Source organism: Bactrocera latifrons, unplaced genomic scaffold (genome assembly GCF_001853355.1).
Source record: "Bactrocera latifrons isolate USDA-ARS-PBARC rearing strain unplaced genomic scaffold, ASM185335v1 scaffold_303, whole genome shotgun sequence".
Lineage (NCBI taxonomy): Eukaryota > Metazoa > Arthropoda > Insecta > Diptera > Tephritidae > Bactrocera > Bactrocera latifrons.
Window position 1 is genome coordinate 209,890 of NW_017536664.1, and position 14,485 is coordinate 224,374.

A 14,485-nucleotide genomic window follows, 5' to 3' on the forward strand; every position below is an offset into this window, starting at 1 on the left:
TTGTTGTGCCACATCCTTCGAAGTCGCCTCTTGTGTTTAACCAATTCAGAGACTTCATCAGAATATGGTTGCCTATTTCTTTGTGTTCGACAAGGTTTTTTACAACTGTTCATTGACGCTAAAAAGGCGGCTTCGTGCATTTTGTTGGTAAATATTTCCACAGTATCTTCTAGATCTCTTGTTGAGTTAATCTCCATGTTGAGATTAATATTGGACTCAAGTCGCGCTTGAAAAAGTTTTATGTCAGATCTCTTATTTTATATACGCTGCTGAGCAGTGACTAACGCAGGCGAATTAAAATTAATAATGAGAGCGGAATGATCTGAGCTAAGATCGTCATCATTGATTATTAACGATATTTTAATAACGCTATTGACACCATTTTACTTTCCGATTCTTTGGCGCCGCTTTGAAGGTACTGTTGGGAAGAGGATTAAATAATATAGAAGGGTACCTTAAACGCTTAGTTTACGCCATATTCGCCTTTAAAGTGCAAACATTACAACAAGATATATCATTACATTTAACTCTCGTTATGCACATTTTTTATTTCAAATTCATTTAATCTACTATATAAAAATAAGTCGAGTTTTCCTTCCTAACGCTATAATTCCAGAACGCACGAATCAATTTCCACGGTTTCGGTTTCGCATTCGTTGCAAAAGTCTCGGGCTCCTTGAGGTTTACAGCAAAGAAAATTTAGGAAAAATTTCAACAGGAAAGCGGGAAAATCTTTTTTAAATACAGCGCCATCTCTGATACATACAAACCAATATTTTAAGTAGATGTCGCCGGTGCGTGATACATTGTTTGACAGCTACTCATTGTTCTCTGCTCAAATAATTTCATGTGACAAGCCGGTAGTGTGTTCACTGTGAAATTGTGAAAAAAAAAATTTAAAAAATAAGTTATTCGTTTCCTAGTATTTTGATAGGCAACCATCAAATCAATCACGTATATTGTGCAAATTTTTATTCAATTTCAACTGCAGGTATCATCTTTATCATATGCATCTTTAAGGTGGTAAGTTGAACTGTGTAAGTTATGTCGATCGTGCTTTTGAGGTTAAATTCACTACTCTGTCCATAGTCCAAAATGCCTAGAGGATGACGAGCGAACATCGCGAATTTTCAAAACACATACAAACGTTGAGAGTTGTCATTCGGCCAAATCAATCAAATATTTGTACAAGTACGTCACAAAAGGAAGCGACATGGCTGTGTTTGGTATTGTGGCGGAAAATGCGAATGACGAAATCAGCAAATTCCAAATGGGCAGATACTTCAGTACTAATGAAGCACTGTGGCGATCATTGTCATTTCACATTCATGAAAGATATCCCACAGTTGTACATTTAGCAGTGCATTTGGAAAATGGCCAGGGAGTTTACTTCAATGAGGCTAAGGCGGCACAACGAGCTAAAAGACCACCATCGACAACATTGACTAGCTTCCTTGCAATGTTCACACATCCATTCGCTGGGACGCTGATTTACGTTGAAATGTCAAACTACTACACTTGGAATCAATTAACAAAGAAATTACAACATCGCAAACAAGGAACCACAGTTCCAGATACTGTTCATCCTAGAAATGATGAATGTTTTTAGTTGCGACTGCTGTTGGTAAATGTACGTGGACCAAAATCATTTGCGCATTCGAAAACTGTGAATGGCTACCAATGCCAAGTGTTTACTTACTTAATTTTAGCCACCACTCACCTTGATAATCGACACAGGTTATTTCACCAATATTTAATTAGAAAAAAAGACACAGTACGGTTTTGTTCTAGTTTTATTAAAAAATTATCTGATTTAGGTTTTTGTGCGGAATGTGGGTTAATAAAAGAAATGACGTTGCGTGACACGTTTGCTCGTTGCGAGATCGACGAGGAGAAGCCMGSTCGTCCTCACGCGCGGTCGCTTTTGATGGTTGGGTAGTGTAGAGTTGTGGTGTAATGTGTGATATATATTCGTGTGTAGTAGTGTGTGGTGTCTTCATATGTGGATCGCGTTAGTGTGGTGTGTCGTCGTGTGGTTGTTCAGTGTCGGGTGTGCAGAGGGAAGAGCTAACTCATCTAGCCACCAAGCATATCGAGAAGCATGTCAACTATTGGGTTTGCTGGAGAACGATTCTCATTGGGATTTAACACTTGCGGATTCGGTTATTTCATCAAATGCGAACCAAATACGAACGCTGTTCGCAATTATCATCMCCATATGTTTTCCTTCACAACCAATTCAGTTATGGAACAAATACAAAGACGACATATGTGAAGATATCTTGCATCGCTTGCACATTCAAACGAATAATCCTGGCATCCAAATAACCGATAAAATCTACAATGAAGAATTGATTCTGATTCAGTGCTTGACTATTGCAAACAAGCTACTGATTGAAGTAGGAATGATTGCGCCAAATCGGTCGATGCACGATACATTCAACCAAGAATTAAATCGAGAGCTGCAATACAATGTTCATACATTGCAGGAATTCCTTCGAAATAATGTGCTGCTGCTGAATGAGCAGCAATAACAAATATAAGAGACATTAATGCAAGCAGTTGACAATAATACCGGTGGTCTATTCTTCCGGGGCGCACCTGGAGCAACAGGGAAAACATTTATCATTTCATTGATTTTGCCACTATTCGATCAAGATGTGACATAGCTTTGGCCTTAGCATCATCTGCAATTGCGGCGACTCTTCTAGATGGCGGTCCTACCGTACATTCTGCGCAAAAGTTGCCATTCAATTTAAACACAATTGCTACTCCAACATGCCATATTTCCCGATCCAGTACAATGGGAAAAATGTTGATGCAAACTCATTGTTTGGGATGGCGAAAATACTACATCTTTGGCGGCTTGATGATATTGTTGGCAGGCGATTTCAGACAGACGTTGTCAGTAATTCCCCGTGGAACGCCTGCAGATGAATGGAAAGTTTGCCTGAATGAAATAATGTAAAAACATTATCGCTAACCACTAATATGAGAAATCAACTTCAAAATGAGCAAAGTGCTGCACAATTTTCCACACAACTGTTGGCCGTTGGAAGTGGAAAAGTCCAAGTTGATGCGGCATCTGGATTAGTTACTCTCACCAACGACTTTTGCCGATTTGTAAACTCTCAATTAGCTCTTATAGAAAATGTTATCCTAAACATTAGTGAGAATTATCAGAATTATGCTTGGTTAGGTGAACGAGCAATTCTTGCCGAGAAGAATAACAATGTACACGCACTGAATTTCACTGCGATTTTGCAACGGTACTCGACTTTCGGTAAAAAAACTTATGCCGAATTTGATTGAGGAAACCATTATTATTGGAAAGTACGCACGTGAAAATGTATGTATTCCGCGAATTTGTTTGTGTTAACGTCAGATAAAAAGCGTAGAACGCTTCGATTCAGTATATACTTTGGATTCACTTTCATTTCCGAAATGAAATATAATTTTTCCTTTTAAAATATATAAAACAAACAAAAAAGTCGTGTGCGGAGTGAAAAAAAATGTGATAAAATATATTATCTATACTGAATGTAAATACTTTAACTTCGTCCAGCAGCTAATTCAACCCAAAATAAATCAATATATCAATTTCAAAATAACCAAAGTTATTTTCAGAGTGTAAATCCATTTTTTAATTTTTCAGTAAATAATATATTGTAACTTTTAACTATCCAAATAGTTTCGACACAAGTATTTCATCAGAAACTGAAAATTGCCTTCCGAAGAGTATCGAGCACTTGCAGAGGCTTGCTCAACAAAGCGGTTTGAAGAGCAAATTAGAAAAATACAAGCTTTCACAAGGGCTCTGAGCGTTCCCAACGCCTTCATGATCAGAGTGAAACGCAATGGACATCAACGACAAGAGGTCGTAATCAACCTTTACCTAATAGTAACAGACTGACTTTCAGATACTAACCGCAGATTGATTATGCTCAACAGCCTTCCGTCCAAATCGGAGCCATGAATAGGATCTGCTCTAAATATTCTGCCAAAAAATGGGCCGATGAAGCAATGGTATGTGCCGTGCTTCTGAGAAAGTCAATCAATCATTGACAAATAATCACACATTCTGTACACTGTGTAGGTACAATACCCTTCTTCAAATGACGTCGTTTGGCGCAAAAGAAGAGAAGATAATTTTATGCCTACTTTTAAAATAGAGGGATAAGTGTATCATCTAATAGGTAGCCTTCTACGTTCATCAGGCCAAATTCCACTATTCTTTCAAATCTATTTTATTTCAGCTGCAGATCAGCTTTTGTTACGGTCAAATATATTATAGCCTCAAAAATACGAAGTTTTAATCAAAATCGTAACTCTCAAGATAATTTTAAGTTAACAAAAAATTTGGATGTAATCGTTTACAGAGAAGATCTGACACAATAAGTAATTTTTCAAAAACGTACAAAATATATACTTTCATGTTCGAATTTACTTCATTTTACTAATTTTTAATGACCCCAAGCAAAAACGAAAAAGTATGTGTGGGAAAGTGTTTACGAAAAAACTAGCAGCCCAGTTAATATTTTAAATATTACTTACAATTTTGAAAAGTCGATGGCATTTCTCCAAATTTTCGTTATCTAGTAGACCTAAACTCGCCGCTCCAGTAATTGCTTGAGAAATTGTTTGTTAGAACTATTTTGTGGCTAGTTTAACCTTTTGCCTTTCTGCTCCTGTTATAGACAAATGCTTCTGGGAAATTTTGTGCGTGATGGACAGCTCGTTGGACGTAAGCGAGAGCAGCTTCAGAATATTGTATTTTCTAACAATTTTTCCATTGATTATCGAAAAAATGATTTCTCTGTAGTTTTATTAGGTGGACACAGCAAAAACCTGCAACAGAAAAAAAAAAACGAAAGTATATCATAATTTAAATAGTTGTTTAGGAAATGTTCCCAGGTTTTTCCACATTAATTTTAAGTTCTTTATATAAGCCTCTATTTGATCCACCCAAATCGCTTACAGTGGCAACAATATTGTAACCGCACCTTTTGACGCTTGACAAAATGCTAAACAATACTTCCTTCTTCATTTTGCAGTCATATTCGAAGAATACAGGCTGTTTCCATTTACTTATCAAACCTAAAAGAACAAAATACATTAGAAAAAAATGACTTAAAGTAAATTAATGAATTTAATTAACTCTTATCATTGCAACCTGAACGTAGATAACAGGAGACAATGTCGAATCAGTGGATCTATCGTAGCAGTAACTCTTTCTGACCTTCATTTTATTAAAACTGAGTACACACATTTTTTGCGCCTGTTTTAACCACCATTGCAGAATGCGCACACCTGGTAGAGGAAAATTGTTTCTCCTTAAAAGTTTGTACGCTTTGGGGCTCGTTGAATATGGCGTGATTGACTTAGCTATGTCTTCTTCTTTCCAATTCCGCCGTTTTTTTTCATCCCTTAATTTTTCAATCTATGTATGTGTAATGAACTTTAATATATTTTGCAATATACTTTTTATAATTTGGGCACTTACCTGGCCGTTGGTGAAAATGCAGATAAGTTTTTGCTCCAAATTATTTCTGTGGAATTCCGCAGTTTTAAGGGAAACCCTAAGGCGTTTAATTTGTGCTAACTGCTCGTTTTTGCACTCATTCAAAGTTCTAACGACACTATTCAGCCATTGTCTAAAAAGAATAAGAAATACACATACTTATGTAAGAAAAAGATACTTCATCAATATCAATTAGTACTAACATTTCTGTTTTCCTTTCTGACTGAAAGATTCGGGATTTCTAATTAAAAATTTCTAWCGAGATACGAGCGAAAATGCGGCGTGCCACAGCGCAAGGTGAAAATTGTTGCAGCTCTCAGCTAACCTGTATTGGTCACCCAGAACCCACCGCGTGGAAGTGGCTGCTCTTCGAGTTCCTCCCAAGCCAACCCAACCAACCAACCATATGTCAGGCTTGTTTTAGTCTGAATCTGTGTCAAATTTATTGATTAAATCAGATTTTGTAATAAACTTTGGCACTTGTTGCATAGATTTCAGTGTAGAGCGTATAAAACGATCACGATGTGGGGGCCAATAACTTTAGAAGATGCCTCTGTCACCAGTTTGACGGTTCTCTCTACTGCCACGGTGTGAGAGGGGAGTTCACTAAATTTCCATACCTCTGCAGTGTCACCCGACAGCCCTTTTATGAGTTCTTCGTTAGAAACTGAACAAAGAACTGGTGGAACAGTCAAGATAATAGTCTTGAAGTTAATCATATCGTAATAATTATTATCTTTGAAACTCAGCTTTAGCACTTTATTACATCTAACCCTTCCATTTACAGTGTCAGACTCTGCTTCTCTGGCTGCCAGAAGACGGTCAAGGGCCAACTTTCTGRCTTCTATCCGTTCGTCAGTCATCATACTAAGGAGAATGTTTTCTGGAAGAGCAAAAAAAAGCATTCTGTTGATTTAATGAATCGACAACCTTGCGCAGTTTAGCAAGTAAGTATCTCGACTTTTGAATTGCAGCATAGAGCGCCATCTCTGATTGAACTGTTGAATCTTATTGAGAACTACAAAGGTTAGTAAACTGTAAGTATGTACTTGACCAAAATCTTTATTTCCTTTGTTGGTTTGTCAGTAGAAATGTATAATCTCAGAATTCTATTTGCACAGGTGAGCCAGCGAGATTTGCACACGTTACGTGGATGCATCGACGCTAAATCTGAGGAATATTGACCGGAAATAACAGGTTCTGATATTTTATAGATATAAGCTTGGTCTGTGCTAAGTTGGGTCGGATTAATAACCTCAGAAGGTAATTGGCAGGATGGAAAACTTTCAAATCTGACAACAGCCAACTTCTCACAATCCGGGAGCAGTTTAGCTATGTATGACAATGTATTTGGGCTCTTTGAGATACCATCTTTGTGTTCGAAAAGAGCACGAAATGGAAGGTTGTTGAAATGTAGAAGACAAACAACCCACTGTAAACCTACCTATTCTTGCTTCTAGTTTCCGAATTCCACCTTTCCAACCTGTGTACGTGTTGATGCCATCAGCACCGACAACTTCTAGGTGTTCCACATCAACTGAATTGTCTTGTAAATGTTGCCATATAGCTTGCGTCTCATCCTCAGTTGACCCGGAAGGAGGGATGAGGTGGCCAAAGTAGTGACAACCACGTTCCGCTATAAGAGAAATATGTTCCTATGTTGACAGTGTCGCGATAGTACTTTTCACCTTCGCTGACTTGTGTAAGTGTATTGTCTTTGCGGTCGTCAAAATACAGCCCATATACAGAGTCAATATTTTCGGTGTTGTGGAGCTTAACTCCAACACTTTTTTTTGCCCGACTAATCTTGCATTTGTCAGTGACATAGCTAGCCTGATCCTCTGTTATCAAACCTGCTTTTTGGCATCTAGAAAAGCAGATGAAACAATCAAGGCCGCTGCTCTATCACTTACTCCAAATCTTTGGGCAGCTAAAGCAGTGTGTTCTAATACTAGTGTGGTTTGTTTGGTTTTAGAGGATGGAAGAGAAAATTCATCATCAGCATCGTTTTTGGAAGAATCCATGTGCGACGCACCTACATTGTTGTCGTCTCTATGAGAGTCTGGCTGATCTGAATGGTCACGTGTTCTACCTGATACTTTTCTGGTAAGTGTTGATGCCGAATGACGTTTTGAAAGCTTTTCTTTACGTTCATATTTCTTTGTAATCTTTTTTGTTTCAGGTAGATCAACACTTCTAATGTGACCAATTCTTCTGGTAATCTGGTCCAAGAGAAATGGTTGTTCATTGATAGGAACTTTCCTTTCCTTTGGACAAGTGCAAGAAAAACAAGAAAAAACGTTAACTTCGACTGCACCGAAGCTAATATACCCTTCACAGGTGCATTTCTTTTAGTAACTATGTATTTAAGCAAATCTAAAGACGTAACTGGCCAGTGGTTTTCATTCAAAAGGAAACATTTTACTAATTCTTTTTAGCCGGGTGGTTTGCTAGAAACATTAAGGTTATTTAATAAAGAAAATAGATCTTTTAGTCGTTTATAGTTATTTAAAATTTTATTTATTTCTAACATAAACTTAATGGGAAAAATTTATAATATTTCTATATTAGTACATATTTATCGTATATATATATTTATAGTTTGATTTATAAAAACACAGAGCAAATATAATATATTTTTATTTATAAATTACATTACTCTATGACTTACACCTAATATTATCATACTAAGCTATAATACGTATGTATATAACATATCTATTTTCTAAAACTTAAAAATATTCCGTCATGATCACTATATGGTGTTTGATATGTGATACATGARGTCATTGCTGGATCCATGTTTGTCCATACCCAATCTATTGMTGTTTGCTGTTTTGTTGTGGCGGCGTTGTCCAATGCAGATTGAAAACCCAACCGTTATAATCGAGCCTCTAAAGCGTCAGTTGCTGTGAGGCGACATATGYTAAAGTCTCCAAGGACTACTCATGGTCCATTAAATTTCTCATTTATCTGACGGATATTATTCACCACTTTCTCTCTAAATTGTGGCAGTCTATACGTGGGGTTCCTGTACACAAGTGATAAAGAAACTGTGGAATTGTTTACGTTTAATAGTTGGTAAACGTTTCCTGAACCTGTGATGTTCCTTAATAATGATCTTTCTGATATATTTGGGCACCGATCTTGTTTTGAGTATATTATAAGGCCGTTGGCCGGGCGTCGTCGGGATGACCTTGCTGCTCCATCAATATCCAGGCGTTGTTCCGATTTTTCGGCTAAAAATCTGTAGCATGTCGTCAACGCGCCTTCTGTCCATGATCCGACCACGCTCATGATTGGTGTCCAATCTTCATTGCGACTATGCGGCTGCTTGGAACGTGCAAAGTTTCCAACTCTTGGTTCTGCGAATTTCATCCATAGTCGCACCACTGCTTTCAGATCCAGACGATACGGTATCCACCTGCATTAGTTCCCCTGTAGCACCATTTACTAATCCATCACTTGTGCTTATGTTGACTGTTACCATATATTTTATCGATGTTTTGAGCTTCAATGTATGAGGCATTCCCAGTGTTTCTGATGGCTTGAAACCTCTCACAGCTTCTAATATGTTTTCTCTGCTGCGTTCTTTTAAGGAACTTGACTTAATAGTATCCTTCGCAAACGAAATGAACTCGTCGGTTATTGTGTTCGCCAGTTTTATTGATATTTGCTCCAGCATTTGAATAAAAGAGATGGATGGCTTCATTGGGTATCTCGTTAGAGGTCTTTTCCCTGCTTTTAATTAATTGGATGTCAGCGTGGGTCATATTTCCCTCTGACATGTTRTTTAAAGCGATGGCAAATTCTTGATCTTCACGCTGGCGCATTATTGCGGTGAGCTCGAAATATCGAAATTGATCCCAAAGCGCAGTTCCTGTAATTGCACTGTAATGATCATTGCCATTTGGTGCAAATATCCATCGATCATCTACTGGTGGCAACTGTTTTAAGTCACCAAACACGATAATTGGAATGCCTCCAAAGAAAGCACTGCTCCTAAAATTTTGCTTTAGCCTACAAGTGTTAGACCTCCAATTCCAAATGCTGCTTTCCTGGTACACTGTTAGTGCGCAATGTCAAAGACTGATATATAGTCGTTATAATCCGATTTTGCCCACTTGTTAAGAGATTGTACCATTGCTAGTAAATCTCCTTCTAATATTAGAGGTGGTAGTTTATTTAATCGAACCGCCTCTTCCACACAATTGTTTTCCTGGTGAAAAACATTAACATCTCCTACTTGCTCTGGAACAGCTAGAGCTCTGAATTCGGGATCCAGGCAGCTCTCTCATCGGCTATTTCTTCCGCTGAAACATGCAGGTTTCCCAGGATCCGTTCAAGCTCGTTGGATAAAAATTTGTCATATTTGAGCTTATTCTGCTCAATTTGCTCTTGAATTTTCAACGCTAAAACGTTTCCAACGTAGAAGAAATGCTTGCTTCCTCTTCCCTAAAAATCCTGATCCATCTTTTAATGCCATTGGAGGTGCAGCTGTCGTGTCATCCTCGTTTTCTACTTCATTGTAGTCTTCATTATTAAAAGAAATATTCCTACTTGTTTTGCAAAATCTGAACCATGCTGCAAAATCTGCTAAGCATAGTTCTTTCAATTGATCGGGCCTTTGAGAGTAGTGATCCGGTACACTCGGTACGTATATGTCCGTAGAATTCTCTTGTAAAGCATCCAATTCACGTCTGGGCTTAAGCATCCTTACTCGAATGTTTGGATGTGATGTATTTATAAATATCTCCCCATTACTCGCTTCCGATAAATGCAGTCCCAAAATATTATAAGCTGCTTCTTGAGCCGATATTTCCGAGCAAACAAACTTGTTACCGATGGGCTGCAGTTTTCTTTTAATGGAGAAATTTCCGTCATTTATTTCCTCCATGGCTTGCCTCAGTAGTGTTGATACTCCCCTATTGGATTAATGTATATAATTAATTATATAGCTGCAGAAAGCGTAGGCGTCCAAAATGAATTGAATATCTATATTTGCTCTATGCAAGTTAAGGATATTTTTATTGTAGGCATTTAGAAGTCTGTCCGAAATTTTCTCTTTAAGAAAATGTGTGGCTTTTTTTTACAGATGAGCGAAGGGCAAACTTGTATACTTCATAATCAATGTTAATCCGCTCATCCGCCAAAATTTTCAAAGCAGTTCAGCCGTATTATTTCTTCTTCTGCGAGATCCGTCAGATTTAATAGTTCCTATTTTAGTATAGTATTTTTATAAATTGAAGTTTGTGTTGCTCAATACATTCTTCATTCTCCAAGGGGAAAAGAATTTCTGTCCGCGGCATCGGCGGATATGGGATGTGTAATCGGCACACTTGTTTTCCATGCAGGTATCTTATGCAAGCTCGACCATGTCTGTGCTTTTGGTACTGAATAAATTCCTGTAAGTCTAAATCATCCCCATCAGTCGTAATGTGTCGGTCGACGAAAGTTTCAACTTCAATTGTGTTGATGATTCCATCACTTTCCAATTACGGCACATCGCTTAACCAGTACATGCCACGACAATGTGGTGATCCCCTATACTGAAATTCTATTCTGTAATAGTAACGGACTACTAAATGTACTCCAAACAGTCCATTTTTTAACAATTTCAGATTTTGCGGAATCGATTGTCGAAATATCTGGAACATGTAACTGCATCTGTCCTTATGAGTCTCGCCTTTTCAGAACTTGATAAGGCAAGTTCTTCTTCCGAAATGTCTACTTTATCTACCACTTTCTTAAATATGACCAACAGCTCCGACCATTTTGTCTCTGCAGCTGACATTGTTATAAAAAATGTTGGCAATCCAAACTGACGGATCATGGCTAAAGCTTTTTTTCTTTTTAACCTCCCAATATGTAGGATGGAGTCACGTGTAGAAGTTCACGCTAGTGAGGAAAGTTTTCTGATCGCCATTCACTTGGGAGWGGTCAGAAACGATTCTTTTACATATGACTCAAGCAGCTCACGACTTCCGGTCCTTGACCAAATATCCTCCGGGTAGCCAAAGAACATCCATTTGAAGGCGAGCTAAAGTGAGAAGGCGAAACATTTCCTGAATAGAGTTGTGCGCTGGGTTTGGGACCCGCCACGTAAAAAACCCACCCCAATGACAACGCAACAACAGCGTCGGATGAGAGACCCCACTTTTGATGACGACCATTGCAAACGAAATAAGGACTACGAACTGAGAGCATGCACCTGGAATGTCCGGTCCCTTAATTGGGAAGGTGCCGCTGCCCAGCTGGTTGATGTCCTCGTAAAAATAAAGGCTGACATCACCGCCGTCCAAGAAATGCGATGGACGGGACAAGGACAGAGACGAGTAGGTCCTTGTGGCATTTACTACAGTGGCCATATAAAGGAGCGCAAGTTTGGTGTGGGATTCGTGGTGGGAGAGAGACTCCGTGGCCGAGTACTATCATTCACCCCGGTGAATGAACGTCTAGCCACAATCCGCAACAAAGCGAGGTTCTTCAACATATCGCTGATTTGCGCCCACGCCCCGACGGAAGAGAATGACGATGTGACCAAAGATGCCTTTTATGAGTGCTTGGAAAGCACTTATGAGAGCTGCCCCCGCCACGATGCCAAAATCGAGCTTGGCGACTTTATCGCTCGGGTGGGCAAAGAAGGTATATTTGGCACTACGGTCGGTAAATTCAGCCTCCACGAGGAAACATCCCCAAATGGGTTGAGGCTGATCGACTTCGCCAGGGCCCGAAATATGRTTRTCTGTAGTACTAGATTCCAGCATAAGAAGATTCTTCAAGCTACCTGGCTGTCTCCGGATCGAAAAACCACCAACTAGACACGTCTCCAGTGATTTAGATTTGCGTGCACTGCGAGGTCCTAACATCGACTCGGACCACTATCTTATTGCAGCGAAGATTCGCACGCGCCTCTGTGCAGCAAACAACGCACGCCATCAAACGCAAGGAAGGTTCGACGTCGAGAAGCTGCGATCACAACAGACATCCGAACGATTTTCTACTCGGCTTGCACTCCTGCTCTCTGARAGCACTCGTCAACAACTCGGTATAAGGGAACTGTGGGACATCATCTCAAACCCTTTACGTACAGCCRCAACCGAAACCATTGGTTTTCGGAAAGTACAAAAGAACAGCTGGTACGATGAGGAGTGCCTTGTCCCAGTGGAGAGAAAACAGGCTGCCTACCTCGCAACGTTACGATCGACAACAACACGTGCGGGATGGGATAGATACCGAGAGTTGAAGAGGGAAGCGAGACGCATTTGCAGACAGAAAAAGAAAGAGGCCGAAATGCGTAAGTACGAAGAGGTTGATAAGCAGGCCGATAAAGGTAATGCTCGAAAATTCTACGAAAAAATGTGGCGGCTTACAGAAGGTTTCAAGACCGGAGCATACTCTTGTAGAACCCAAAAAGGTGATCTACTCACCGATGCCCAGAGCATACTTAAATTATGGAGGGAACACTTCTCCAGCCTGCTGAATGGCAGTGAACGCACAACTCCAGGAGAAGGCGAACCCGATACCCCAATCGACGACGATGGAGCAGACGTTCCATGGTCCGACCAGGAAGAAATTCGAATAGTAATTCGACAGCACGAAAAGTAGCTGCCTTTACGCCGCGATGTCTGAATTTGSTAWCCCTGCAAAACTTATAMGGCTGTGTAAGCTGACGTTGAGCRRCASCAAAAGCTCCGTMAGAATCGGGAAGGACCTCTCCGAGCCGTTCGATACCAAACGAGGTTTCAGACAAGRCGATTCCTTATCGTGCGACTTYTTCAACCTGCTTCTGGAGAAAATAGTTCGAGCTGCAGAACTAAATAGAGAAGGTACCATCTTCTATAAGAGTATACAGAAGCATGTCCACGCATGCGCACGTCGATCATAGCGTCGTATTTCAGATCGCGCAAGTTTGTTATAGGTTATCGTTGATGTCCTCTTCCTTCCGCAGTAAATTGTTGTATACGACAACTCCTGAGCATCATCGTCGGTTGTAACATCCCTTGGGCATCTACCTTGGAATTCTCGGGGAAATTAGCCTGTCCTCCAGACACTTTAAGTCTGGAAGACATTCCGGAACATCTGGAAACTCTAATCCTTCCGAGAGTTTGATATTTGGTATTTTACCTTGTTTGACGATCTGATAGATGGTGCTGCAAAAATAATATTTTTGTCCGAAGATGGAAACTTCGATGACAAGTAAAAAACTTTTCTAGCATCTTCCAAATCCGTGAACTTTAATGAGGCCGGATGTTTTTCTAACATTTTTATTTGGTGAGGGAACCAAGTGCCCCTCAGTAGACCCTTTTTTTATTAACAATGTCAAAATCATATCAAAGATGTTGACAGCTCGACGTTGACGTGCTTGTTCTTCTAACGGTGCATTAGGAGAAAGTTCACGACGTCTTCTGATATTCCTCCTGGATTGCCTCTCCAACTGGCGATTTGCGGGATCCGACCTATGCAATCGTACTCTTTCCAACGTTGTATCCTGCTCGTTTGCAAGTTGTTGCCTGGTTTGCTGGCGTGTCACTCTTCATTGAGAAGAATTTAAAATTTGTTCACGACATCTTCTTATTGGATCTCCTCGACGACTTCTCCTCAATGCTGCATCTCGTTGCCTTTCTTCTTCTCTGTTTATTGGATTCTGGCGTCGTGCAGAACGTTCCATTGTGTCGCGCTCCTGCTCCTGAGCTCTATATTCCGGATTCAAGCGCCTGATTGAATGTCCTATTGTGTCGCGCTCCTGCTCGGCTGCTCTATGCTCCGGATTTAAACGCCTATTTATATGTCCCGCGGTGTTGCGTTTCTGCTCCTCTGCTCTATACTCCGGATTTAAACGCCTATTTAAAGGTTCCGCGGGGTTGCGTTCCTGCTCCTCTGCTCTATGGATTTAAACGCCTATTTAAATGTTACGAGGTGTTGCGTTCCTGCTCCTCTGCTCTATACTCCGGATTTAAACGC

At 39.8% G+C, this 14,485-nt stretch overlaps 1 pseudogene; it reads right to left on the bottom strand.

The window, feature by feature from the left end:
* Positions 1 to 4,916: 4,916 nt before the first annotated feature.
* The window catches only part of LOC108970635, a 28,453-nt pseudogene continuing 18,884 nt past the window's right edge, over positions 4,917 to 14,485 (bottom strand).